Source organism: Pelodiscus sinensis, chromosome 2 (genome assembly GCF_049634645.1).
Source record: "Pelodiscus sinensis isolate JC-2024 chromosome 2, ASM4963464v1, whole genome shotgun sequence".
Taxonomy (NCBI): domain Eukaryota; kingdom Metazoa; phylum Chordata; order Testudines; family Trionychidae; genus Pelodiscus; species Pelodiscus sinensis.
In genome coordinates this window covers 156316085-156341792 of record NC_134712.1, presented here as the reverse complement: position 1 = coordinate 156341792, position 25708 = coordinate 156316085, and the positions used below count along the sequence as shown (strand labels likewise).

The 25708-nt window shown below is 43.6% G+C and overlaps 1 long non-coding RNA gene across 1 annotated transcript; it reads right to left on the bottom strand.

Moving 5' to 3' along the window:
• Window positions 1-10586: 10586 nt before the first annotated feature.
• LOC142827246 (uncharacterized) lies at window positions 10587-15701 on the bottom strand. The gene is made up of 3 exons (XR_012901845.1): window positions 14820-15701; window positions 14154-14347; window positions 10587-13360 (listed from the first exon to the last, which is right to left on the bottom strand). It is a non-coding gene; the product is annotated as an uncharacterized LOC142827246 (long non-coding RNA).
• Between the last annotated feature and the right edge of the window lie 10007 nt (window positions 15702-25708).

Below are 25708 nucleotides of genomic sequence, written 5' to 3'. Positions count from 1 at the left end.
GCCATGTAGATAAATTCACTAGACATAGGAAAATGAAGCGGTGATTTACATCAAAATGGCCGCTTTGCTGTGCTGATCAGCTGTTTGGCGGCACAGTGGGGCAGTCTGGACGCGCCGCAGTCAACAAAGGAAGCCTTTGTCAACTGCTCCCTTGTGCCTCTGAAATGAGCTTTACTGGAGAGGTCGACAAAAGTTTCCCTTGTCGACCACAGCGCATCCAGACTGTCCCGCTATACTGCCAAATAGCTGATCGGCATAGCGCGGCGGCTATTTTGATGTAAATGAAGCTTCATTTTCCTATGGTCTAGTAAACTCATCTACATGGCTCCATCGAATGAGCCATGTAGTCTAGACATACCCCTGAAGAGGAAGGTGTCTCATGGGTCAGCTAAATGAGATCAGCAGTAATATTCTCCCTGGCCTCCAACAAAGTGGAAGTGTAAGACACTCCCGTCCCCCATCCTCAGCTACCATAAGAGAGAAGATACTGGTGACTGAACTAACCACTGTGGTCAGGTTGACAGACCAGGCCTTCCGATACCTTTACCCCATGTCCATATGGCAGGGAGGGGGAAGTGGGAGGGTGAAAGGAAAGTTTCTCCCCTTTTCTTCTTCACTGGCTGTGGGTAGAGAGGCAACGGATGCAGTTCAAGGCAGCTGATGCAGTACCTCCTTTGCCTGGGGCATGCTGTTCATGAAGCAAGTTTCCTCCTCATGCCTAGAAAGTGTGGAATGATGTTATTGTGACATCACATGATCCTGTAGCTAGGCCTAACCTTATTGGGCCTATTGGTTAATCATATTCAACATAGGCTTCTTTAGTGAGGGGATGACTTATATTTGCAATTCTATAGCATTAGTCACTATAAGAGATCAGTATGTATTACAAAGGTGATGCTTCACTCTTTCTAAAGATGAGGAAACTGAAACAAAACGAGGTTAAGTGATTTGCCCAATGTCACAAAGCAAGTCAGAATTATACTTCAGGAATTCCAGGTTTCCAAAATTATTCCACCTGTCCAGTCAAAGTATCACAAAATATTTCAGGATTGACTATTAAATATAAACAACAGTGTCAAAATACATAAAAGTTACATACAATGAAAAAGTAACAAAGGTTATGTCAGGGTCTTTCCATTTCTGAGGCTTAACTGGCTTTCTTCCAATAAGCATACTCTCCCTAAATACTGCTGATCCATCAGTTTATCATAAATTAACTTTAATATTTTACAAGTGTGAGAACATGTCTATTTGACATTACATATGATTTTAAAGGATTAAAATGTATACACTGTGTGTCATTATGTTACATTTTACAGACAATAAAATTACTTGTACTGGAGCCAAACTTGTTGATAGATTCCTCTATAAGTGCTTATGACAGAGTGTCCAGTTGAATGATTAGTAAGTGGGTGTCTGAGCATAAATTTACTTATATAAATAGAAAGCATTTTACTGGGAGATTGTTGAAGAGTTCATTCATATAATATTTATGTGTCTCATCATGGCAGTAAAACAAAAAACCAAAAACACCAGCATGTGAGGAATATTTCCTGTACATTCTGGCAAATATAAATAGCAAGCAAGACATGTTTAGTTTCCAGAACTACAGCTGTATTGTTTGAAACTAAACTATACTGTCATAAAACAATTAAAATGGTTAACTATAGCAGTAGAACTAGATCCTTATAACTGCAGGGAAGAGCAGATTTATGAGATAGTTAGCTTCTTTTTCCTGAGCTAACAAATCTCTGAAAAAGTTACCGTATACTATATCATGGAAATAATAGCCTGAATGTAAAACAGCCTTCAAGATAAGCCACTATTTTTTTGGAATATAAGTTGTATTCTACTGAAAGGAAACATGCAAGAATCAATGTTGACAATGCTATTTTGTCGGTATATGATCATTTCCACTCAATGACAGCCACAGAAGTATAAATTACAAAGGCAGGGACTCAAGTTTCTAAAACTTTTTTATGTAGCAACACTGTCTTCTCTTCTTCATAATCTGCTTTATATTTGAGAGACCTTATGTATCTGTCTGTCTGTGAGTCTGTACAAGAACTCCTCCTAAACGATAAGAGCTAGGTATGCATCATCCTCTTACTATAACTTAAAGCAAAGAAAGGGTTTGGTTGTGCCAGGACAATGGGATGTGCCTGGAATGGGATTGTTTTTATGAGATACAAAGAGAGGGGTGTGCTAGCAGGCACAGCTATACTGTAGAATGACCGGGAGGGTTCATCGGTAAGAGAATGGTTGGCTGGGGGTGGAGTTCTGGCTGTTGCCATCCACAGGTAAGTGGCCCCCATGCCTCATATCCAGATCCCAAACCGCTCTTCCCAATCCATTGGCCCCCGTGCCACACAGCCCTGGTGAGCCCAAGTCAGCTCCAGGGAGCCACTGGCCAGGCAGCACGGTGCCCGCCACCCTGGCAGGCTCCAGGAAGCCAGCAGCTGGGTGGTGTGGCCCCCTACCATCCGCACCAGCCACAGGAATATTTTAACACAGGGTAAAATGTGCTAGTTTACTATATATTTGAGAGAGTTTGTCTATCTGCCTGTTTGATCAATAACTCCTCCTAAATGGCAAGAGCTAGTTCCACTGAATTCAGCATACAGCTTCCGCTTATCATAGCTTAAAAGCAAGGCAAGGGTTTGGTTGTGCCAGGAAAATGAGTGTTCCTGGAATGGGATTGTTGCTCATAAAACCAAACAAAAAAAGAGACAGAATCACCAGGCAGGTGAAAGGGGCTGGATGGGAACATGCCCCCCACACATAAGAAACTGCTTGAGCCCTGGACTGTCCACTCCCCAGGAGCCTTTAGGGAGAGAAGGGGGAGGCTGAAGCTCCCTCCACTGATTCATACGGGAACATTGCTGGCTGTTCCCCTTCGTCAGGGAGCAAGGGAAAAGTGCACAGTTTACTGCCTTCCTCACTCTGGCAGGGGACTATGGGACTATGGCAGGGGGGGCAGATGGGCAGTGCACTTTGCTCCCTGATAGGGACAGGAAGGACAAGCAGTCCTCGGCCCAAATACAAATCTGGTTGCTTTCAGCCCCCCTGCCCTCCCTATCCATGCCCCTACATATAAGCACACACACACATACAGAGCCCCCTGCCCGGAGCCCCTCAACCCCCACCCTATCTCCTGCACCCTCACACGCATAGTCCACTGCCCTGAGCCTCTCCTCATCCCTAGCCCTGCCTCCTGCACTCCCCCACACAGCCTTCAGCTCCTCTTCACATTCAAACCTGCCTCCTGCACCACCAACATTCCCAGCCCCTGCCCCGAGCCCTCTGCACTCTACCCCACACTTAAATTTCTTACAGGTAGAGATGAAAGCATGCCGGTGTGCACCAGTGCAGCACTCAAGCAAGAAGCCAGCTGGCCAGCCAGGGTGTTGATCTGCAGCAGGAGGTGGGGCATTCCTAGCCCAGCTCCCAGCTCTCTGCAGGTTGTCTGCTCAATAGCAGATAACCAGGCAGGTTAGAGGGGCTGACTGGGGGTGCACCCCTCTTCTGGGACTGCCCCAGTCCTGAGCAACCCCACCACTAGCACTTCAGGGGGCAGAGGAGCTATAGCTGCATGATATACCGCATTCCTGTTGCTTTTCCTGGGGCTGACTAGGGAGCGAGAGGAAAGTGAAGAGACTACTGCATTTCTTCTTTGCCCCTCCTCTGGGTAGCCAGGAGTGAGAGGAATACAGCAGGTCCTGAACTTTCCCCTCACTCCCTAGTCAGAAGAAGCAGGAAGCAGGAAAAGCCCCCTGCCTTAACTCCTGCACCCTCTAAGTACCCCAACCCTCTTCCCTGAGCCTGCCACAGTCTACCCAACACTTAAATTTCTTACAGGCACTGTTGTATAGCAACCCCACCATACACTATGATCCCTGCACAAGTACTTCTTCCTGCCAGAGGGGTTGGGGTACAACAGTACCTGTAAGAAAATTACAGTACTTTTACTCCTGGACTGAATCAAGATGAGCCAGAAAAACAGGATGAACTTACATTGCTTCTCAATAGAAAAGAGATAAAATGGAGAAAATTGGAGTAGTGCTCTGTTTGGCACAGCTAACTCGATGCGTAAGGTTTGAAAACTAGAAGGAAATGTTATTGCAAATCACATTGATGATAGGCCTTTTTGGTTAAAACATGGCAAATGATAGAGAGTTTCTAGGGATAAAAAAATACACTTGATGGAATTCCCATTTTTAAAAAATCACTATAGCAATTAAGTAGAAGAATTTTAACAATCTATTTTTTTAAAGAAAACTGAAATAAAAAACTTCATAAACATAATAGTTTTTAAAGATGCAATCATTTAAATAAAGCATGTACATTTCCCTTGCATTAAAAAAAATAATTGAGTGAGGCACCCAAGGTATGCTGGGTAAATGTGCTAGTAGTTATTAAAAGTGGCAGTTAAAAGTCCACACTTAATTCTGGTATAACTTCATTATCTTCAATAGACTTAATTCATATTTATCCTAGAGAAATAAGATCAGAATGTGGCTTTGCTTTACTTATAACTCCCTTTTTGCGAAAAGCAGAGATACATTAGGTTAGGCCAGGGCATAGGCCCCGGAGGCCCATATCTAAGGCCCCAATCTCATGGAATCATGAGATAACATCAGAGTCTCCTCTTTCATTTTAAAATAAAGTGCATTTCCAGGCCTTATGGATGCAACCAAAAAAAATTGTGAAAATGTGAACTTAGTGTAACTGATATAGTGATGTCTTCAGGCTGTCCTGTCTGCAGACTTGTGCAACAATAGCTCTGAGAAATGTGAAATGCCCCATGCATGGGGAGTTAATCTCAAAATTTACTGATCTTGGAGCCCCACTCAACACCAGAGGATACATAAATACAGCCAGCCAATCCACCCCTCTACACAGATATACCTTGATTGTTGGTGTTCATACTCAGGGACCCCTGACTGGCACCCAAGCAGCTTGTGTAGGGAGAATGTCCTCTGGCTAGAAACTATCTTGTCTTTCTGAGTGTGGAGGGACACCCTTCCATTGTAATACTGAGTAGGTACAAAACTATAGTGTGGGCCCCATTTTGCAGTCTGCGTAGGGTTCTAAATTGTATTATGATTTATAATATCATTAGGGCTGGTGACAGTCTTCGCTGGGCCCTGGAGAGAGAGAGAGAGAGAGTGTGTGTGTGTGGGGTGGTGGGCTCGGCTCTGGGCCCCATGGAAGGGGTGGTGCTTCAGTTGGCAGGGGCAGGTCAAAGGGCTTCCCCTAGCCAGTCTGCTGCCCCAACAGTCCAGACTGTACCTCAGAGAGCTCTGGTGGCAATATAAAGGGCTTGGGACTCCAGCCATTGCTAGTGCCACGGTAGCAGTGGTGGCAGCCCAGAGACCCAGACCTTTTTAAATCACTAGTCCCAGAAGCAGCGGCTTCCTTCACCCCTTTGTCCCTCACCCCCTGCCATTCTTTGCCCTGATTATTTGTAGCCCAGTGAGAAGAATCCTTTTTTCTTTGGCTATTGTTGAAATTATGACATGATAGCATAAGCTTAAGTATTGAGGGGCCCATTTGGCAGTTCTAGAAAAGCTTTGATTCAATGAGAGGTTTGCTGAGTAAGCACTGCAGGATCAGGTTCTAAAAATATAAGTGAGATGCAGATGTTCTGCACTTGTTTAGCCTGGAAATTAAGCCTTGGTACTCAAAGAGAAGAACATATGGTCTCAAATTCTCCCCTTGTGTAATGCCGCTGCACTCTCAGTTTGCTGTGCACAGATGTTTAGAAACATAAAGTAACTGTTCCTCATTCTGATCTTATCCTGTGACACATTTTAACTTTTGGAATTCAGTTATTTTTGAGTTGTGTACAAAAAGGTCAGTACTACTTTCAAAGGAAAGAAAAATGGGGGGGAAAAGTTCATTACTCATTTAACTCAAAAACAGATGATGTTTTCCTTAAAATGTCCTAAAAAATTAATCTTTATTCTGAGACCAAGCATGAGAAGAGGACCAATTCTTTTCTCACATACTCAAGAGTAAAATAAGAGAAACTCCACTGAGGGCAATGGAGTTAAAACCAGGGTACAATCTGTGCAGGAAAGCTGAAATCAGGTGAGACAACTCAGTCTGAAATGGCGGATTCTTGAGAAAGTTATATGCAAGAGGATGCTGAGTGTCAGCTTCATCACAAATGCTGTAATTAAAGATTTCAGCCACTGAAAAGCATCAACACAATTATATTAGCTAATGAACATACTGTAGAAAAATTGCTGAGGAACCTTTAAAATGGGCTCTGCTTGGTACAAAAAAAACTTCAGATGGACAAGAAGTCTAACACTGATTCTCAGACTTTGTAAATCATGCCCCGCTTCTTTGTGTCTGCAGTAGTTTATCCTTCTTTCCACAAGTATATATATCGATTAAAGTTAATTGACATGAACCTCTCACTAAATATTAAAAACAGTAAGTCATTGATTCAAACAGAGCCAAAAATCCATTATAATAAGAACCAAAGCAAAACTGCATTTGTGGTTAATGCTTACAATTAAATGTGTCCATCACATCGTAGCAAATGGATTAATGTACAGATCACGACAACTTTGTATAATATTTTATAAGCTTAACAGAAATCTGTTAAAATGAACATCTGGAGTCAAATACACAGTGTCATCTAATGACTTGATAAATCTGGAGGAATCAGTCACTAGTTATTCGTTGATGCATGTAAAATGTGTACAGTATTATTTTTCTCCAAAATCTTCTCTGACACACCCAGAATTCATTCCAGCCCTCACCTGCCCTCAAATAGAGAACCTGTGTTCTAACAGATTATAATTTCAATGAATAGTAATATCATATCTGGAATGAAACATTCTTTTACTAGAGTCAAGTGAAGTATATACAGTTTTTTTAAAATAATGAAAAATGGTTGTTTTTAAAGTGTCTCTGCTATTTTTAAAATGTCTTTACCATATTGAAAGTCATATACTATGTAGACATTTATATATATCCCCTTTTCCTTTTTTCCTCTTTCCTTCCCTTATTTACATGTTTCCACTTTACAGCTAAATGGAATTGCATGACGACTGTCCTGTGTAGTTTTGTTTTATGTTATTTTGGTTTTTCCTTTTTCTTTTTTTTCTTTTTGCTCACACTAACTTCTAGAAACCTCATCTGCTATGCTATAACCTCAAGTTAGCAAAACAGAAAAAATGAAAAAGATGAAGAAAAAAATAACAATGTATTCTATCCATTTAGTGGTGAAATGAGGTCAGGTAAAAGGAGAAACTGGTGAATTTGGAAAACACTTTATAATTTCACATTTTTGAACAGATAAATTCTGCTTTCATTTCAAAACTAACATAGCAAAACTGACTGATCTTTTCCTTATCTTTTCACAAATTATTCTTCGTCATTCAGCATCATCATTTTACCCTTATACTGCAGAATATTTTATCAAATAGTTTAAATGGTAAAGTTTAAGATATTTCAGCACTGCTAAATTGTACCAAAGGGAATTATTTTTAGATCAAATGAGTATGTGAAAGGATTTTTAAAATAGGTATTTGTTACTTTTGGTCACATAACAAATATGTTTAAGATATAATATAGTCATTGCTGAGAGTGTATCATAGATGTTTCACTGTAGAGTGTAGACTATAAAGATCTACTTTCTGTGGCTAGTTAATTTGCATCTCTCTTTTTACATTTCCTTAAAAGGCTGCACAGATTATAGTAGTTGGGGACACTCTGTAACCGGAGATAGCATTATAAGCCCTAGCAGAAGATATTTGTTCCTTCCTGCTGGTATGAGGTAGAACAGTTATACAAGTTTGTAAAAAGGAAAACAGCATTCTAAACGAGGAAAGGAGTCCATACAAAAGGAAAGCACTTGAGAAAAACCTTTTGAATCCATTTGGCCCACAGCTGCATGAGAGTACAACATCTAGTCCAAGCTTTAGCCTTACAAATTACAATTAACATGTCAATGAATTCAGTGTTAATTAGGACATTATATAATTATTATTATCATCATCATCATCATCCAAATGATAAAAGGAATCCCCCCCACACACATATTTTGAGGTTCCTAGAGGATTGGATTCATAGTAACATAAAGTATAAGGTTTCACTATTTCCAAATGATGTGTCTATTACTTGATCCACAAAAAGGATTTCCGGAAGCACAAAAGCTGGAACAAGGTGCCAGATAATGCTAGATGTAAGAAGACAGTTTAAAAAAAAAAAAAAAAAAAAAAAGCATTCCTTCCATCTGCCATAAGATTAGAGTCAGCTCAAGTCATACACTATTTTTCACATTCATCAATAAAAACTAGGATTTATCCGTAACCATATAAGCCTCAGCCATGGCCACATGCCCAGAATAGGGGGAAGCACAATGTAGTGCCCAGATGCAGCCCAGGAGGGAGACTGTGACTCAGAGTGAAATCCTGGCAGAAATAAAGTCAGAGGCAAACTCCCATTGATTTCAGTATGGCCAGGACTTCACCTTGAGTCTCTCCCAGTTCTCCTGCTTCTCCAGGAAGAGAGGAAACAGTGCTGTCCCCTGTTCAATGTAAATGTCTGTGTTGGTGTGCATGATGTGAAAGTGGAGCCCAGGCTACATCTGATCTCCACTTTCTTCCATCACTTCCCCCACCGCGTGCACAAGATAAGTTTATGCTGCAGTCAGGGGTCTGATTTGCAGAAACGCTGCTATCCAGCTGGCAATCTGATACGAGTGCCAGAACATTCAATGGCACGATAAGCTTGTCAAAAATTGACATTAACTGAATGGACAGCCAGACCATCCTAATGGCATAGCCAGAGATCTATTTGGGTGGCACTTGTCTTGCAAGCATGCCACATCCCTTTGGGGTTTGCCATGATGATGCTGAAGTGCCCATACTCACTTTAATCTAACTGGCTTGCCAAAAATATCAATGAGGACCTATTGCCACATGTTTCAGCACAGACTAGTACATACCGAGGGGCATGAGACAGGGTTGTAGAGCCTGTGTTCACTGACTTTTTAAGTGAGCTAACACACTTAATGCTAGCATGGCTATAGCTACACGAGCTGCAAATTGCATTTTTGGTTGCAGTATAGATGTACCCACAGTAGACACCTATAGTGCATAGCTTCTCCTATACCACTGTCCCTGATGCCAATGAACCATACAGAGGTGTAAATGGGGTGCCTTTGTCCTACCTACCATGATAGCACAGTTTGGCCCACAGGCAGTAAAGTCTTAGACATGGGACAGTCAGTTCACCTCTTTACCATATGCTATCAGAGGAGAAATACTTCTGATGCTGCTATTTTCTGCTTTCTGCAAGCTGCTCACTAAAGTCACTTTGTTACAGACTGGTATGAAATGAAGTGGGTGGATAAATCATCCATTTTATAAACATCCTTCCTAGAGATCTGTTCAGGTCAGAACTATTAGCCCACAGAAATTCTATAAGCTTTCTATGTTCTGAAGTTCCAGGGGTAACTCATTGCCTTTCTTGACTGCCGTATGTATGGAAGTGCTTGGCACATGTTTAGTGTGACTCCCACCATCCTTAGCGGGGTAGCTTTTCTAACTGAGTGTCAAATGCTGAAAGTTACTGAGATAACCCTGGATTGAAGTTATGCTCAGCTGAGGTACCTGAAATGGAGCACAAAAAAGAAGAAAGGGGCAAAGTGCAGAATGCCAAAGATTTCGCCACAGCACCAACTGTAGGATGAAGGAAGGAAGGATGTGGCAGGAGATGGAGAAACCCCTCCTCTAACTACACAAGCAGTTGGGAGAAGAGCCCCAATTGCTCTTCAGCATCTATAAAAGGTTAAAGAGACCCCCATCCTCTCCAACTGCAGGTTGGGGATAGATCAGTTGTTCAAATATAACCTGAGTCTTAATCCAGTCCAGCTCCTCCATTTCCCTCAGCACTGCAGCACAAGAGAATACTACAGTCCTGTGGGCCTAATAATGTCGAGTACCTCACTCGGCTACACACACAAGGAAAGGGAATAGAGAGCAGTCGTACTGCATAATGAGCTGAGGGAACTCCCGGTCCCCACCTCTGAAAAGCTTCATAACTCCTTGGTGTTGAGCATGTGTGATCTGCTCAGTAGGCTTCTTTAGAATAGGCCAAGTCCACTCTTTTCTCATCTATTCTGCTCTCAGAATATTTTAGTGGGAAGTTATTTTAGTGGCTAAAGGGATCCAACAGGACCAAGATGCTTTAAATGCAGGTTTGGGTTCTAGTTGAACAACTTCCCTATCACAAAGTCATGGCTTCTGCACCCAAAGAACTTACATTCTCAAGCGACAGTGGCATGTTCATTCTGACCTTACCAAGAATGGTTTTCAGGATTTTTAGATTCCCTGTTTCTTGTCCTCTGGTTACTGTCTGTGAAGCATTTTACTTGACCTTTGTTTCACCTATGCTTTTGTGATGAGATCATTGAGAAAGTATCATATAAAACAAACCCTACAGTCTGTGAACCTAAATGGAGTGAAGATTCAGCAAGGATATTTATGGCAAATCAATGTATCCATCTAATTGCTGTCTTCCAAATTTACAGGATTTGTTTTTACTGTAGAAGGAATGCTATTGGTAGTTGTTCCACCCTGAGATCTACTTGAAACCAATAGCTGGATTTGTTATACTGTGAACAAGTGGGAAAAATAAATCACATGGGGTACCACAAAGCAATTGGAATCAAGCCAAAAGAGATATGGTAACTCAAAAAGCTCTCTTCTGTAGAAGTAATTTTAATACTTTGCATTTCTGTAGTGGTAACTATCTAAAGATCTCAGTATGTTTTACAAACATTAATGAACTTAGCCTCATGCCACTCTTGTAGCTAGGGAAGTATAATTATCTCCTGCTTATACATGAGCACACTGAGGTATATAGATGTTAATGAGAAAATTTTTCTCTCTCACCTGAACATTTTTTGTTTTCTAACCATGATGGCTCCAAGTTGGGAAAATGAAAGGAACACTTTCACCATACCTATCCAATGGAGCAGAGCACAGGAAAATGCCTTATCCCCCTCCAGAATCCACCCCACCTCCCTACTTTCAGGGAATCCCTTATCCTGTGTTGGCTGTTTGGTCACTTCCAGGGTGGATAGGGGAGGACTTGAACTACCAATAGGGTGAGTAGGACTCAAACACACCATTCTACCCTCCCCAGGCAAAGGCCGTAGCCCCTAAGCCACTCCAGAATCTATTCAGTGGTTATGAGCGACTAACTTGAGAGAAGAGCTTGGTAAAAGGCCCACTAATAAGAGTCCACACTGCAAATTCTAGTTTTAAATAGATGCCAAGCAACCACAACTCCATTTGCAATCAATAAGCACCTTTGAAAAACAGGCTCTTGTCATATTAAATTTGGTACCTCAAATACTGAGGCACACAAAATTAGTGGCTGCTTGAAAATATTAGCATACGAGACTTTTGCAAGGTCACATAGGTGTCTGTTGCAGGTTTGCCAAAAGAACTAAGATGTTCTGACTTTTAGTCCCAGTCTCAATTATAAGATCACTTTCCTTTTGGTGTCCTTTTTTTTTTTTTTTTTTTTTTTTTTTAAACTCAGAATCCTTTTTTTCTCTTAGCATAACCCCATATTGTAACATCTTGGTTGTAATCTTTTGATGAAGAGAAAGCAAATGTAGGGGAGTAGCTAGTAAGGTAGATGACTAAGTTGAGGCAGATGAAGCAGTTGGAATATTGCCCAGCCTTAGTGCAGCAGGAGTCCCTGTGTAGATAGGTGTGAAGGTGCGGGGTCCCGCTCTCTCCCCTTTCACGACCACGCTTGGCCTCCCAGCTGTCCTCTTATAGCATTTGGTTTTAAGGGGTAAGAGGTTAGCGTCCCCCCATCCCCAGGGTCCCAGTTCAGGCTCGGGCGTTACCGGGTTAATCATTAACCCCTCCCGCTCCCTCCAAGCCTTCAAGAGGTTAATATGATAAACTTTGGTATTTTTCCATTTCCCCCGGCATCCGTATCTCATAGTCGACCTCTCCCACCTGGCAGACTACCTCAAAGGGCCCCTGCCATTTGGCCAACAGCTTGGAATCCTGCGTGGGTAACAAAAGTAAGACCCTGTCCCCTGGTTCAAAAGTTCTTAAGCGTGCTCCTCTGTCGTAATACCTCGCCTGCTTCTCTTGTGCGGTCAGTAAGTTTTCCCTTGCAAATTCCCCCTGGTTGTGCAATTTTTCCCACAATTTGAGTACATACTGTACTGATCCTTGTACCTTGGTCGTCTGTGCCTCCCAGGCTTCCTTAACAATATTTAATATACCTCGGGGTTGCCGCCTGACAAGAGCTCAAATGGCAAGAACCAGGTAGATACCTGAGGTACCTCGTGGACTGAGAAGAGTAAGGCAAGTAGGGTCTTGTCCCACTCCTTAGGATCCTCCTCCATGAACTTCTTTAACATACTTTTTAATGTTCTATTAAATCTTTCTACCAACCCATCGGTCTGTGGGTTATAAACAGAGGTCCTTAATGTTTTTATCCGCAACAGCCGCCAATGCTTGTCCATCAGTCTTGAAGTTCCATTAGTCCCCTGATCCGTTAAGATCTCACGAGAGATTCCAACCTGTGAAATATCTTCACTAGCTCCACAGCAATGATGGATGGTAGTATTTCGCAATGGTATGGCCTTGGGGTACCTCATTGCATAGTTTATCAAGACCATGATGTACTGGTACCCTGTTCGTGTGTTCTCGAGGGGGCCCACCAGGTCCGGAGCGACCCTCTCGAAGGGAACCTCTATCACGGCTAACGGGACTAAAGGGACTCTGACTACTTCCCTGGAGCCAGCCTTCTGACACTTGGGGCAGGAGTTACAGAAGTCCTTCACCGGCTGGTGTTTCTCCAGCCAATAAAACCTTTGTAGCAATTGCCAAGCTGTATTTTCATACCCCAGGTGACCAGCCCACGGGTTCGCATATGCTAGTTCTCGGAGTTGCCTGTGATATCACCCCAGGACCAATAGCTGCCGGACTTTCCCGTTTCCCTCCACCCCTTTCGTGACCCTATACAAATGGTCCCGGTGTACCTCAAAACGGGGACCTGTCATCGTCTGGACAGTCCCGTCTCCCCGTCCGTCAATTTCCTTGGCATTCTCCCAGGCATGGCAGAGTAGTGGGTCCTCCCTTTGCTCATGGATGAAATCTCCATCCCAAAGTTCGGGTCAGGCTGCCAGATCTGGGTCAATCAGCTGGTTGGGGTTCACAGCCTTTTCGAGGGTTGCTGGGATGAGGTTCAGAGTACCTAGCTCCCTTTTTCTTTTCCTTCCTTCCTCCCCTAGCAAGGCGTCCGATCCCTTCTTTCTGGCTTGATGCCCCCACTCTTGGACCACCCTTCCAGTCTCTCCCTAAGAGAACAGTGTTACACATCTGTACACTTTTTGCCCAGCCCAGCTACTCGTTTTACTCGCATATGACACCCATGCCACCTCGCAAAGCCCCGTCCCCTCCCTCTACACATGCGCCGTAAAGGCCGAAAGGGCGAGGGAGGATACATCCGCATTCGTAGCCACTAGATCACCCGCCGGCGGCGGAGAGGGGGGTCCAGGCCCACCCACTTTCCCGGACCCCGGCCCAGAGCCCTAACACAAGGAGCGCAGTGCTCCCTGCGGTAGCAGATGGGGGGTTTCCCTAAACTCGCCTACTCATGGGCTTCGCGACCCCGACCTGGGCCAACGTTCAACTCCGCCTCTGGGGACCCCTGTGACAATCCCTCAAGTGGGCCTCTTTGCACTCCCCTCTTTCCCTTCCCAACTACCTGCCACGTCTGTCCTCTCCCTTTCCGCGCCTTTCCCCAGGCTTTTATCCTCTCCCGCCCCCCAGGCTCGGCAGGCGACATCATCTTCCCCCCACCGACCCGTCGTCCTTTCTGCCCCTGTTCCCTGTCGCGTGGGTGACGTCACCCGCCGTGCCCGGTGAGGCACTCTGCCCTGGCATTCCTCCCGCCGCCTCCTGCCAGACTCGCGCTCCCTGTACGCTGGCCCCCTTCTTGTGCGGCATTGCCAGCGCTTGCCCCGCTGCTTCCATAGCGGCACGGGCGCGGATCCCTTCGGCGTCCCAGCTACCTCCCACTTGGTTGTAGTGACGGGGTTGCCTCACCCAGTCACACACTTCCCCCCTTAAGTCTGCTCCCATACTCACCATTGCCCCACGGCTCGCTTCGGGCATCCTTGAGAGACAGTCTGCATTCTGGTTTTCTTTGCCTGCCCGATGGACGACGTCAAAGTGGTATGGCTGCAAACTCAGATACCATCGTAAAATCCGGGCGTTCGTGTCCTTCATAGTCTGGATCCATTTCAGGGGGGCGTGATCTGTTACCAGTGTGAAGTGGTTTCCTAAAAGAAAGTAACGTAAAGTGTCGACGGCCCACTTAATGGCCAATGCCTCTTTCTCTATCGTGGCATAGTTCTTTTCCCTGGGAAACAGCTTCCTGCTTAAGTACAACACCGGGTGCTCGGTTCCCCCCTCATCCTGAGCTAGCACCGCCCCGAGCCCCATTTCTGACGCGTCCGTTTGTAGTATAAACGGTTTATCAAAGTCTGGTTGGTGCAACACGGGTGCTGTTACTAAGTACCTCCACAGTATGTCGAAAGCGTGGATCCCCTGAGGGGTCCACGCCACCCAGTGGGGCTGTCCCTTTTTAGTGAGGTCCATTAGCGGTGCGACCAGTGGGGTGAAGTGGTCTATAAACTGCCAGTAGTACCCGGCTAGTCCCAAAAACTATACCCCGGGGTCGGCCGTCAGGCCCATCTTAGCCAGTCGTACTGGCAGCTGCTGAACCAGGCCCAGGTCAGTCTCATCGCTCACCGGAGGCATAGCTCCACCCCGTGACGGTGCCCTGTGCTGTTGTATCCACTGCTCGTGCTGTACTTGGTACTGTTCTGCCAGTTCCTGCACGAGCTGTCTTTGCTGCTCCTGGTGTTGTGACGACAGATGCTGTATCAGCACAGTCTGTTGCTGTTGCTGCTGCCTTTGGTTTTCTGCCAGCCATTCGAACATCTTGGCTGACTCCATCTCTTCCTCCAGGACAAATTAAATTAGCAATGAAAAAAAAAAAAAAAAAAAGGAAAAGAATCCCAATGCACCGAGGCTTATCCACTCCTCTATTCCAGTACTCCCTTCAGTCCAGGAATACCGGGAATCCTGCCCACATTCTCCGCCCGTTGTGAAAGAGCAGGGACCCGCTCCCTCCCCTCTCATGGCTATTCTTGGCATCGCAGCCTCCCAGCCATCCTCTTGTAGCATTTGGTTTTAAGGTTTTCCGGCCTGGCTGGTAGTCTATCAATGTCAAAATCAGTAGCGGTGTCATGGGCCTTGCACCCGCCTGTGGCAGATGGGGTAGGGTGACCCAGAGCTGCCCTCTCTCATGGGTTCCAGCCCAGGGCCCTACAGACAGGCTCTATTAAGGTTCTGTCCGGCTGGTGGGGCCTCCTGCCATAACACAGCAGCCTGCAGGCTTTTAGAAAGGAAGCTCCACCCTGGGCTACTTCCTACCCCAATGTAACTGAAGGGGGGGGGTCGCTACCCCCTCTAAGCTGCCTCTTTTGACTAGGCAGCCAGCACGCAGCCAGCGCCTGTGTTCCTCCCTCTCGTTCTGCCTCTCTCTCTCTCACTCCTCCTCCCTTGCTCCAAGCACTCCTTCCTCTCACTCCCTTGGCCTCCCCTTCCCTGTCTTGCCATCCCCTTTTGTATCTCCCACCTGACCTCTGGCGCCGGCCCCTCCCTTCCAGGTACGCCCTGTGTGCCTCCCCAAGGCCCCGCCTCCCTTCTCTTACGTCACTCTCGGCATGCTCTTGGCGTGGCCAAGGCATGCGTCTTCTGGTTATGGCGCCACTCAGCCGTACCACGGCATGGAAACATATGGCACAGGTGATTGGCCACATGCCATGTTCCCCATTAAGCACCGGGATCGGGGTGCGCTGAGTGCGAGGAGAGTCTGCCCTATGCCTGCAGGGTGAGTCTGCCCTGTTACACCAGGGTAGGGTTTGGAGATCAGCAGAAGGGGTTTTCTTGTTGAACTCCACCTAGGAAGGGCTGAGAGTGTCTGCTTCTTGAAGAAGGAAACTAGGACAGAAGAAGAGTTCCGGGGCTGGCTGAGGATGCCAGAAATGTAGTATGCACTGTTGTGGTGATAGACTCTATTTTTGAAACATTAAAGATGGCTTTAAACTTTTATTAAAGCAGCCCCAGGCAGAGGTGGTTTTAGCTTTGGGAAAGCCTATGTGGCAAGCCCTGAAAGAAATAGGCCTCCTGAGAGCTTGGCCATAAAGCGGCACCTAATAGGTACTGCACCTTATTCTACATTTCGTCATCAGCCAGCGCTGATTTAATGCTTGTGCAAATGGCCTTAAAAACTTCAGTGAGCCTGTCATTTTTAAATTACTCCTATCTTTATGGTTTGGTCCATACCCAGAAATAGCAGCGATGCATTGGAGCCAAGCAAAAAGAGGTCTCAGATGAGAATGAACAGGAAGCTGGGAATTGTGTGGAAGTAAGTACAGCGAGGGAAAAAGAGAAGGAGGGAAAGAGAAAGTAGGACAGGATGGGCATTTCTACACTAGGGAGAAGAACAATCCTCCAGAGGTTGATCTTCCAGTATTCGATTTAGCGGATCTGGTGTAACCCCCAAGGTCAAATGCTGAGGACAGCCCACCACCAGGGTCCTGTACTCCTCATTCTGTGGGGAATAAGGGAAGCCAACAGGAGCATGTGTAGATGCTTCAGCAGCTCAGTTTAAGATAGCATAAGCTAACTTGCCTGGTTTCGTATAGACCTAGGCGAAGGAAGATAAAGACAGATGAGAACATGAGAACATAAGAACGGCCATACTGGGTCAGACCAAAGGTCCATCTAGCCCAGTATTCTGTCTACCGACAGTGGCCAGCACCAGGTGCCCCAGAGAGGGTGGACCGAAGACAATGATCAAGTGATTTGCCTCCTGCCATCCCTCTCCAGCCTCTGACAACAGAGGCCAAGGACACCATTTTATCCCCTGGCTAATAGCCTTTTATGGACCTAACCTCCATGAAATTATCTAGCTTCTCTTTAAACTCTATTATAGTCCTAGCCTTCACAGCCTCCTCTGGCAAGGTTGACTACACGCTGTATGAAGAAGAACTTTCTTTTATTAGTTTTAAACCTGCTCCCCATTAATTTCATTTGGTGTCCTCTAGTTCTTCTATTTAGGGAACTAATAAATAACTTTTCTTTATCGGCCCTCTCCACACCACTCATGATTTTATATACCTCTATCATATCCCCCCTCAGTCTCCTCTTTTCTAAACTGAAAAGTCCCAGTCGCTTTAACCTCTCCTCATATGGGACCCGTTCCAAACCCCTAATCATTTTAGTTGCCCTTTTCTGAACCCTTCCCAAGGCCAAAATATCTTTTTTGAGGTGAGACCACCACATCTGTACACAGTATTCAAGATGTGGGCGTACCATAGTTTTATACAGGGGCAGTAAGATATTCTGGGTCTTATTTTCTATCCCTTTCCTAATAATTCCTAGCATCCTATTTGCCTTTTTGACCACCGCTGCACACTGCGTGGAAGTTTTCAGAGAACTGTCCACGATAACTCCAAGATCTCTTTCCTGATTTGTCGTAGCCAAATTAGCCCCCAACATACTGTACGTATAGTTGGGGTTATTTTTCCCGATGTGCATTACTTTACACTTATCCACATTAAATTTCATTTGCCATTTTGTTGCCCAATCACTCAGTTTGGTGAGATCTTCTTGGAGTCCCTCACAGTCTGCTTCTGTCTTGACTATCCTAAACAGTTTGGTATCATCTGCAAACTTTACTACCTCACTGCTTACCCCTTTCTCCAGATCATTTATGAATAAGTTGAACAGGATTGGTCCCAGGACTGACCCTTGGGGTACACCACTAGTTACCCCTCTCCAATCTGAAAATTTACCATTTATTCCTACCCTTTGTTTCCTGTCTTTTAACCAGTTCAGTTAAACAACTTCAATTAAATGAATTACAGAATTTGTTTGATTCTACAATAAATCTGAGATAGTTTGAGAGGTAGAGGGAAACAGTAGATTCAGACCTCAAACAAAGGTGATTTATTTGCCAAGTAAAACAGGTTTTTAAATGTCTCTGCTAAGGGCTAATCTTTCAGGATAATCTTCACCAAGCATACAGGCAAAGGTAAATGTTAGAAAAGAGATGCCTCAACATTTCCTTAATTTCAAATTAACTGCATGACATAAAAATACAAATAATTCTTGGTTTTAATAAAAGTCTCTGAGCATACAAGTAATTTTGATTTAATAAAATCAGGGGAAAATACTAGACTGAAAGATGCAAATACACCACAGTCCATTTTTTTAATACAGTAAAACTCCAAGGCTGCGTCTAGGATGTCTACACTGGCCACCTGAATTTGCGCAAGAACACTGACGATCTAATGTAAGATTGTCAGTGTTCTTGCGCAAATACTATGCTGCTCCTGCTCGGGAAAAAGCCCCCTTGTGCAAATGCTTTTGCGCAAGAGGGCCAGTGTAGACAGCTAAAAACTGTTTTGCGCAAAAAAGGCCCGATGGCGAAAACGGTGATCAGAGCTTTCTTGCGCAAAACCGCGTCTAGATTGGCACGGACGCTTTTCCGCAAAAAGTGCTTTTGCGCAAAAGCGTCCGTGCCAATCTAGACGTTCTTTTCCGCAAATGCTTTTAACGGAAAAACTTTTCCGTTAAAAGCATTTGCGGAAAATCATGCCAGTCTAGACACAGTCCAATAGTCCGACATCCAATTGTATGGCACTCCCGATAGTCCAGCATCAAAACTGCAAGAGCCTAGTGAGTGAGCTTCATCAAAAAATGAGTCCTAAGGCAACAGCGGCGGCAGCTGAACCAAGCGAAACTGGACGGGACTGAGCCACTGGCATTGTGTGACGCTGGACAGTGCTTGTGCTACAATGAAAAGGGTTAAAACACTTTATATACACTTTATATACAGTAAAAACACTTTATATACAGTATCTATATATATAACCAATTTACAGTACCTCCTGATAATCCAGCATATCCAATAATCCGGCACCTAGGTCCCAAAGGTTCTGGATTATTGGATTCTACTGTATATTAATATGGAAGTTACATCTGTGTAATTTCAATGGACAAACTGATTCCACATTTCTCTTATCAGAGGGGTAGCCGTGTTAGTCTGAATCTGCAAAAGTGACGAGGAGCCCTGTGGCACCTTATAGACTAACTGAAGTGTAGGAGCATAAGATTTCGTGGGCAAAGACCCACTTCGTCAGATGCATGTAGTGGAAATAGCCAGAGGCAGGTATAAATATGCAGGCCAGGATCAGGCTGGAGATGACGAGGTAGATCCAATCAAGGAGGATGAGGCCCACTTCTAGCAGCTGATCTGGAGGTGTGAATTCCAAGAGAGCAGAAGCTGCTTTTGTAGTTAGCGAGCCATTCACAGTCTTTGTTTAATCCTGAGTTGATTGTGTCAAACTTAAAGATGAACTGTAGCTCAGCAGTTTCTCTTTGAAGTCTGGTCCTGAAGTTTTTTTGCTGCAGGATGGCTACTTTTAGATCTGCAATTGTGTGTCCAGGAAGACTGAAGTGTTCCCCTACAGGTTTTTGTATGTTGCCATTCCTAATATCAGATTTGTGTCCATTGATTCTTTTACGTAGGGACTGTCCAGTTTGGCCGATGTATATAGCAGTAGGGCATTGTTGGCACATGATGGCATATATTACGTTGGTAGATGTGCAGGAGAATGTACCAGTGACAGTATGGCTGATCTGGTTAGGTCCTGTGATGGTGTTGCTGGTGTATATATGTGGGCAGAGTTGGCACCGAGGTTTGTTGCCAACGTAATATATGCCATTATATGACAGTACTTCACTGATCCTTTCATGAGCAAAGTAGAGCAACACAATAACCTCACAGTGCCTTCTTCCTCTTTTCTCCTTGGTTTGTAAGTCTTGCCATTCCTTTATAAATCTTTTTTTTCAAACAAAACCTTAAATTCCTGTATACTCAAAGGAGTCTATATCAGTTCCTCTGTTTTTAAAGCATTTTCCCCTTCCTTATCTGCCACTTTTTTTTTTTTTTACCAGATATCAGATGTCCTGGAATTCATGCTAGTACTATGGTTAGAGTCCTACAAATTCACGGATATCAGCTCTATATCCACAGGTATCCGCATTTGTGGATATGGATGCAGATACCTACAGCTCATTTTTGCAGATATAGATATGGATGCGGATACAAATTTTGTATCCATTCAGGGCTCTAACTATGGTCATGCTGGAACAAACTAACCTTGTTGTCAGAAACAATATTTCCTTTATTAGGTCACTCCTGCTTTACCAGTTATCACTTTTAATTGCCAGCATACCTGATCATGGAACTGAAAAGATAACAGCTATGGTAGCCTGTATGTTCCTTATCCCTAATCCCACCAATTCAGCTGTTATAGAATCATAGGATACTAGGACTGGAAGGAACCTCGAAAGGTCATCAAGGCAAGTCCCCTGCCCTCACAGCAGGACCAAGTGATAGAAATGTAGCCATGTTAGTCTGGTGTAGCTGAAACAAAAAATAGGACTATGTAGCACTTTAAAGACTAACACACACTTTAAAGACTATACTTGAAAGGGAATTCTCTGAACTATCATTCATGCTTAAATTCGACACTTTACACTTAAGTTTGAATAAAGACTCTAATTATCTTACCCATTACAAAGATAGCTTCCCCAATTATCACCTCTAATATCATTAGCTCACAGACATTTACCTCCCCTCCCCCCCCATCCACCTTCTGTTCTGAAATTTGATTTGTCCTTTTCATATGTGTTCATTTTTTTAAATTGTATCCTTTGGTATATATGGTTGTGACAATTTTCTTCCACTATTTGATCTGAGGAAGTGGGTCTGGCCCACGAAAGCTCATCACCTTATAAACCATCTTGTTAGTCTTTAAAGTGCTACATAGTCCTGTTTTTTGTTTCAGCAGGACCAAGCACTGTCTAGATAATCTCCGAGAGATGTCTATCTAACCTGCTCCTAAATATCTCCAGTGATAGAGATTACACAACCTCCCTAGGCAATTTATTCCAGTGCGTAACCACCCTGACAGTTAGGAATTTTTTCCTAATGTCTAATCTAAACCTCCTTTGCTGCAGTTTAAGCCCATTGCTTCTTGTCCTGTCATCAGAGGTTAATTTTTCTCCCTCCTCCTTGTAAACACCCTTTTAGGTACTTGAAAGCTGCTTTCTTGCCTGTCTCGGTCTTCTCTTTTCCAAACGAAACAAGCTCAATTCTTTCAATCTTCCTTCATAAGTCACATTTTCTAGTCACTTTAATCATTTTTGTTGCTCGTCTTTGGACATTCTCTAATTTCTCCACACCTTTCCTGAAATGTGGACACAACTGGACACAATACATAATAGCCACAAAATCAGATTTATTTTAGATTTCTTAACTCCTGTCTTAGGGATGAAAAAGGTTGCACCCAGACTATGTGGTTTTTAAATCTTTAGATCTGTCAGTTTACATTCAACAATGATGACTCCATTTACTCTAAATAAAGTCATAAACTTTATCTGTCATTTAGGATAACTCTTTCCTTTTACTTTATATTATTATTCTAAATCCTCATCCAGTGAGTCATTTTTTCCAGGTATAATTGATTGTCCCATAACTATAGATTTAAATCTCTTCTAGTCCTTCCTTTTTTCTTAACTCCTTCACTCACATTTTAACCCTAAAACCATGAGGGAGTTTATTGTGTTGGGCTACATTTCATCCACTTAATTCCTGACATTCCTCATATATATTTCCAGTATTCTTATCTGCACTATTTTTCTTGACTTTAGCCCAAAATATCAACTCTAACATTTTCCTTCTTAAATAGCTAGGAACTACACAGCGGCATCATAGAATCATGGAAATGAAATGCACCACATGCAGTTCATTGCCCTTAAGACTGAATTGATTCTAACTTTTAAAGCCCTGATCCAGAAGTACAGGCTTGACGTATACAATTTATGACAGATTTTATTAACTCTCTATCTAGCATCATCAGCACTTTCTTGTCTGCTCCCTAATTAATCCCAGCCTTACTTTTAAATAGATTAATCCTGCCTTAACATTTATTTGTAATACTTGGAAGGGCCATACTGGAAGTAAGTTAGTTATCAAATAGTGCATCCAGATTTAAAGCTGTTAACTACATGCACCTGGTTTCCATAAAGAAATAAATTGCACTTTTTAAATTTTTCTTCTACTAAAGATCAGCCCCTTTCTTTTAGCAATTGAAAATTTAAATTCCCAGGCACGTCTGAGATCTCCCTGAGTGCTTCATTAACTTTCTCTCCAGCCACTCTAATTCTCCAGTGTTTAATCCACAGAGCACAATCATTCACAAAAAGGGAAATATCTGCCCTCAGACTTTTTGGGAGATCATTTATTATAATGATAAATAAAGTAAGACCATAGGCATGGGAACTCGGGTTGTGTGTGTGTCAGGGGAGGGGAGGTGAAGAACCCCTGGGCTCCTGACCTACTGCCAGAGTCCCAGCTGTCTCCCCATGCACTGGGGGCTCTGCTGCCACCTCCCACTTTGTAGACTCTGTGACTGGCTCTACTTCTGGGTCCCAGCTGCTATCTTGCGCACCCGGGGCTCTGCTGCCAGCCCTGTATATTGTGGGGCTCTGCTGCTGGCTGTGGACCTGGATTCCTAGGTACCGATTCTGTACACCAGGGGCTTGGCTTCAGACCCATGTGCTGGGGACTCTGCTGCCAGACCTGTACCCTGGATCCTAGCTGCTGGCCTTGCATGCCAGGGCTTTGCTCCTGGCCTCAAGAGGAGAAACAAAAGATAAGGGACATGTCAGCACCCCCACTTCTAAAAATGTTCCTGCACTACTGGCTAAGACTGTCAACACACCCCTGAGATGTTCCACTAGCAATACTATCAATATCTGGTAAGAATTTCCCTAGTCTAACCTATTTGGTCCTCTTACTCAAAAAATGATTTATCCACCAGAATAGTCATCCTTTCAATCCTATCTTGGTCTATTTATATAACAAATCATCCCACCCCACAGGATAGCATATGCTTTTTCAGTGTCCAAAAAACCAGTTACCCTATACTCTTAATTTCTCAGGTTATTTTGTATTTCTGTTTCTAATCTTACAATATGCTCAGATGTGCCTCTCCTCTTTTTAAAACCATTTTGCACCCTTTTGAGTGGAGTTCCCTCCCTTTAACTCTTCCTCTTCCAGCCCTGGCACAATATGCAGGGGTAATGCAGTGGGATTGCTGAAACCCATAGAACCTCCTCTATTCCTTTTATGCTGTTGTATGTCCCATCGCATAGGGACTAAACTAGAGAGCTCAACACACAAGTCTCTACAACTTGAGCTTTGGCACGTCCACATTAGGGCTACGTCTACATTGCATCCCTCTTGCATCCCTCTTGCATCTACACAACTCCTTTTTGCGCAAAAGCCTCTTGTGCAAAAACAGTCCCTAATTAATTATGCAAATGAAGCATGGCAATATGCTAATCATTTGCATAGGAGTGCTTTGCCGGTGTAGGAATACCAGTGCACTACACTGGTAAAAGTGGACTTTAGTGGCGTAAATTATACCTCACCTCTTACTACCATCACTCCAAGACAAATAAGCCATACTGGTGTAATTGTACTTTTGCCAGTATAACTGCATCTACATCTGAGCTTTTGCCATCAAAAGTGTGTTGATCAGGGATCATACTTCTTCACATCCCTGACTAACACAGCTCTGCTGGCAGAAGTCTGTAGTTGGTCATAGAGAGGGCCATTTAACATACACTGTTCAAGTGGTTATGCTGGATCCATTTTTAAAATCTGCACTTATTAGTGATCCTTTGATGTTTATGCTATACAGAAAACTTCTTACAGCAGGCATGAGGTGATACAATGAAGATGAGTAGCGTTAGGGAATTTCAAATTGAAATTCACACAGCTGGAAGGTGAGATTTGTCTCTTAGCCCTAGTCTACACTAGAGAGTTATTTCAAAATAACCCCCCTTATTTCGAAATAATAAGCAGAACATCCTCACTACCAAGTCCGTTATTTCAAAATAACAGGCTGCCTATTTCAATATCTGTACTCCTGCTTTCCTTGGGGAATAGCACTCATTTTGATATAATTGTTTTGAAATAGCGGTAGTGTGGATGTAAATGGCAAAGGTTGCAGTCTCTCTCAAGTCAGGGAGTAGATCTGCCTTTTCTTAGGCCTGCTCTACCCTAGAATATTAGGTTAACAAAACTACATTACTCAGGGGTGAGAAAAATCCACACCCCAGAGCAGCGTAGATAAACTGACCTAAGTCCCTGTGGAGGCAGGGCTAAGTTCTTCCATCAATTTAGCTACAGTCTCTCGGGGAGGTAGATAACCTACACCAATGGGGAAGTCCTTCCCACAGTTGTAGGCAGTGTCCACACAGAAGTGCTACAGTGGTGCATCTGTGCCGCTATAGTGTTTTAAGTATAGACAAGCCCTTAGTCAATTTTGCTACTTAGGGGTCTGTCTAGACTTTCATTACTTTTGGATGTTCAGATAAGTGCAGTGGGCAAGAGCCTTTATTCTCATTCTTTCTTGGGATGTGATCATGTGGCAAACCAAGCACCGTTAATTCTCATCCAAGAAACAGGATTGAAGGTTTTCAAGAACAGGCCCAAATCTAGGAGATCACACCTTTCCATCTGGATACAGATACAGCCATATTATTCTGTATTATTTGTGCTGTGGTAGTGCCTAAGAGAAAGGCTACGTCTAGACTGCAGGCTTCTTTCGGAAGAAGCTTTTCCAGAAGAGATCTTCCAAAAAAACTTCTTCCAAAAGACAGTTTCCACACTGCCAAAGCAATCTCCACACTGAATGGACACTTTCTCGCAAGTAACCTGTGATTACTATGAATGGAGTGGCCATCAGGGCACCTGTGCTTTTTCCTCTTTCCTCTTCTTTCGAAAGAACTCCCTCTTCCCCACACGCCTTTTCCCAAAAGAGCTCTTTCGGGAAAAGACTTCTTCTTTGTAGAGAGAGGTTTACCAATGTCGGAAAACCCCCTCTGTTCTTTTGATTTTTTTCCCAAAAGAATGTGATTGCAGTGTGGATGTAAGTGAAGTTTTTTCGGAAAAACGGCCGTTTTCCCCCAAAAAATCTGTAGCCAAAGACAGAACCACAAGATGGTTCCTGCCCCAAATAGCATACAATCTAAGTAGTTCAAGTATTGTATAAATGCCAATATATGAAATCCCTCTGTCAAATTCCCCATTCACTAGTGAATTTTGTGATTGTTACACTTAGGACTAAACTCTATCGAAATCAATGACATTATGCCAATAAATAGCAGATCTGGCCCTTAAACTATGTCAATAACTTTTAGTTCCGTTTCTCTTTTTTCAACTATCTCGCTTACTGTTGTGAGAATGTAATGGATGAATATAGCAATGAGCAAGTATTGAAAGACTTCTTCTGCCTCCCTTAGCCTACTAAAAATTTCCACAAATGCTTGTAGGAGTCTGAGGTGGGGAAGTATAGCAGGATTGGGCCTGTATGAGGCGGTTTTCATTTATAAATATTGACTTGAATGTTTATTTCATGTAGTTGCTTGTAAAATTCTTTTAGGCTGAAACAGAAGGCACAGTGCAGATGGCAAGGATATTTTTC